Consider the following 4,087-nt stretch of genomic DNA (forward strand, 5'->3'; position numbering starts at 1 on the left):
CTTGGCATCGTACTTCGGCTTTTACGCATTATTTAGCCTCCAAATTACTTGTTTTTAGTGTATTTCATGATTTGGCGGCGAGCAGAGGCCATACGCTTTGATTTGGAAACATTTCTTTTAGTCATTCAAAAAATGACGAGTTGAAAACATGTCTGGATACCGACCCATTTTTCGACCTTCAAATAATTTCGCATCACTGTAAAACCACTTCCATCGGATTCCTGGTTGAAAATTAAGTCAAAATGTCTTATTTTTACATTATTTTGTATTGCGTGTCAATGAAATAGACCTACAAATCCGAGTAGATAGCGATCCTTCGCAAAATCAAATTTTTGTCATAAAGGGGCCCAATAAAAATTCCGAAAAATTCACACACTGAATTTTCAAAAAACTCATTTTTAATGTATTTTTGCACGCTGATTCCAAAAATGACCTTATTTTTGCGTTTTGGAGGCATTTTATGTGTCAAAAATTCAATTTTGTTCCAAAGTATTGTCATTTTTAACAAAAAAAAATCACTTTTGACACCCCAAATAACATCAAATGACATTAAATCGCAAAAATAACGCCTGATTCGTTTTTCTCGGGCCAATAAATGCCAAAAGAAAGCGTTTGCAGTCAATTTAAATCCAATTTTTTGTCGATTCGAGTCAATATTTTCTAAAAAATCATCATTTGGGAATTCAGCTCGCGGTAAACAGGAGCGCATTTTCCAGGATAGTCCCAGAACAAAAAGTGCTTGTTTTGACAAGACAAATCGATACCAAGATGTCGCATTTTGAATTTTCAACATTTCATGAATCGATCCGGCCTACTATTTATAGAACTGAATTTGACCACTTTTGACCATATAAACAACATGCATGCTGTTTGGAAGCGTTTTGACCTTATTCGTGCATTGTTATCCATTGTCTCCACCAACTACGACGAATTTTTTTCTACACAATTTTGGATGCATTGTGTAGGGGAATATCACACCTTTCCAACATGCCCTCAACCATAAATGTGTGTCGAGAGGCACGTCGGTATGTCATCTACCGAAACTAGGTATTTGGACCCAAAAAGGTAAACGGGCAATAAATCCACAACGAATCTACATAGAAGTAAGTGTCCAAATACTTTTTTACTCGCGAGGGAACAGGATATTGGTGAGTCCAATTTTGGGACATTCTTTGTATGAAAAGAAAATATAACACATTTACCAATATCTCCATCAAGTATAATCCACTTCGGATTATCGTTGACCAAGTTTGCCTGTTCTCTCATTATCACAGAAAAAAGGCCATCTTTCCACTCTCTAGTGGCTGGATTTATAATACCAAACAGTTCGTCGTTTGTGACTGTGAATTCCATTACAAAATATTAGTTATATCAACTTTGCGTGTAAATAATTTGGAACAAAAATACTTACCCGCCTTAGGACTGCGAACAGAAATTGTATCAATTATTATTGAAATATATGAATTTTTATTTGATAATCAATAGAACTGGTTTACTTACTTTAAATCGTTATATATTGGTTTCTTATTATCGTTTTGATAGCTCTTGAACAATGTTCTCCACACTTGAGTTTTTCCAGTACCAGCATTTCCAACTATAAATACAGAATGACGAACTTCTAATAATTCTTCTAATTGAACAACTTTGAGAATGAAGTTATCTTCCGGTTGTAGAAACATATCGTTTGCTGCTTGTTTAACCGTTCGCTCAAATTCTTGATCCCTTTTGCGTGGCACATCCAAGGCAGGAAATAAATCGAAAATCAGACCTAAGCAAAAAAATAAAATGTCTTACATCCGTAAGATGAACTTTTCCGCACTGTGATCCACAACATGCATTTATTACGTATCTTTTACCGTAAATATGAATTCATGAGAAAACTGAATCTGATATAAGTTTTGCGATACCAATAATTACTTTACCGCACACATAGTGTAAGGTGAAAAGTATTGTAATCGGTCAAAATTTTGAAAACTTCAGAAACATGTTTTCTACCCATTATTGTCAGAGAACACGAATTTGGCGTTTTTAAACATGGTTTTTGTTAATCTGTACGTCGTACGCAAAATTTGTTAGCAAGATTGCGCTCATCGTAGAAACTTAATTAAAAATCTGACTTTACAGGATGATTGGGGGTCCCGAGGAATAGAAATCATTAGATTTTGAGCGACTTTGGTTGATGGAAAAAACATTTCATGCCTGGAGTGATACATATGAAAAAGAGTTCAATTTTCGTTCAAAAGTCATACTTAATGTAGACTCAAACACTCAAAAATATGTATTGGAGGGTTTTTTGGCACGAGAAAACCGAATCCGAGTAATTCGAAGTAATTAGTTTTGAGATACAATCAATTTTTGATACAGTTTCCTTTAAAAAATCAAAAAAAAATGAATTTTTGTATGGAAGCCATGCCTGTATGCTACTTTAATGACGTGCAGTTGCACAGTACATTAACACGACAACTTGGCCAAGGTAAATTTATTGCAAGCCACATGCGCGCAAACCAAGAGGTACGTAGTCAGCCAATCGACATTGAAACGGGTCAAAAAATCACTAAAAAGCTGAAAAAGGATATGAATTTCACACATTCAAAAGCAAAGAAGAACGAAGTAAATGTTTCATCCTACGTGGATTGAACGAATTCCAAAACATCGATGCAATATACGAGACACTATTGGACGCAGGTTTCCCTCAGGAGACAACTGTAACTCAACACATCACCGGTTTCCATAAAGCCAACCCGAATATCAAACACTCTATTTCGAATCGTAGTGCCACATTCATTGGATGAAAAAATCATGAGCGAAATCGATGTTTTATAAGGCTTGCAAGTCAAATTCGAAAAGATGAAAGGCAGTAAAGTAATTCAGTGCAAACGTTGTCAGGTTTATTTCCACACAGCAAGTTCTTGTTATCACGCATTCAAATGTGTAAAATGTAATTCGATCCTCACTCAGCAAACAATCACAATGAATGTCAATTTTTCAACGAAAAAATTCTTCCGGCAAAACCAACATAAACGAACAAGCAGAGTCAGAAAATTGCATCAACGAGCACAAAACAACACACACAGCAGCAACGCAATGTCCAGCGGAACACCTACTACAGTACGCTTCTTTTTCCATAAGTATCCAAATCGCGCCCAAATTTTAAAATATTCAAAAAGATCTTTATGGTGTCGCTAGATGAGACTCTAAGCTATGCCGACAATTAACATTGACAGCTGTCAAGTCAGTACAGTGTTTGTTGTACAACGCAAATATGAATTCGGAATATTTTCATACACGGTTCGAAGTAGTTTTTCTGCATTTGCATTAGGGTGTAGCAGAAATATGAAAAAATTGAAAAACAAACACGGCGAGGGTAATAACCTTGGCTATGGGATCCCCTGATCCCGAATCGGTCGTTTTTTTGCAAAAAAAATATAAACTGAGATGTCACGGCTCAACGGCGAAGTATCAAAAATGGGAAAAATTAGGATTTTTTTGAATTTTTTTCTAAGGCATAAAAATACACTATACTTTCAGTATTGTTTATTTTTATGCTTAAATCATCAGAACAGAACCCAAATAACACATTGCAAAAGAAAAAAATCCATGCGAAGTTAAAAAATGGTACCTTCACCATGAAGTGACAATTCATCGATTTCATACGAAAAATCAAAAAAATTCCAATTTTCAAATGATTCATTTCTGAACGTAAATTGAAGGTTCTGTGATCCGGAATGATCAATAATTGTCTGAAAATGATGTGTACAATATTTAAGTTTTCTGACACAGCAGTAATTCATATAAGAAATTCATTTTCGGTACCAAGTGGTGACCTCATCGAATTATACGCATTTTAGACGTCCATATTGCCGTGAAATATCCGATATTCCTGTATAACTATTACAATTCGGTAGCACAATAATTTTGAAGACATTTAGTGATCTGATAAACTGACAGCTGACTTGACAGGTTGCATTTTCTATACCGTGCCAAACAAAATAATTTAAATCGAGAATAATAATAGGAATTACAAATAGTATATCAAATAGTATATGATTACAACATTCAACGAATTTTATACCAAAAAATTGCAAAA

General features: G+C 34.7%; 1 long non-coding RNA gene across 1 annotated transcript; it reads right to left on the reverse strand.

Annotated features, from left to right (window-relative positions):
* Window positions 1–1,280: 1,280 nt before the first annotated feature.
* On the reverse strand, window positions 1,281–1,641 carry LOC116351245. The gene is made up of 3 exons (XR_004202115.1): window positions 1,501–1,641; window positions 1,412–1,422; window positions 1,281–1,340 (listed from the first exon to the last, which is right to left on the reverse strand). It is a non-coding gene; the product is annotated as an uncharacterized LOC116351245 (long non-coding RNA).
* Between the last annotated feature and the right edge of the window lie 2,446 nt (window positions 1,642–4,087).

This window comes from Contarinia nasturtii, unplaced genomic scaffold, assembly GCF_009176525.2.
Source record: "Contarinia nasturtii isolate CC-2019 unplaced genomic scaffold, AAFC_CNas_1.1 Cnas_scaffold_5000, whole genome shotgun sequence".
Lineage (NCBI taxonomy): Eukaryota > Metazoa > Arthropoda > Insecta > Diptera > Cecidomyiidae > Contarinia > Contarinia nasturtii.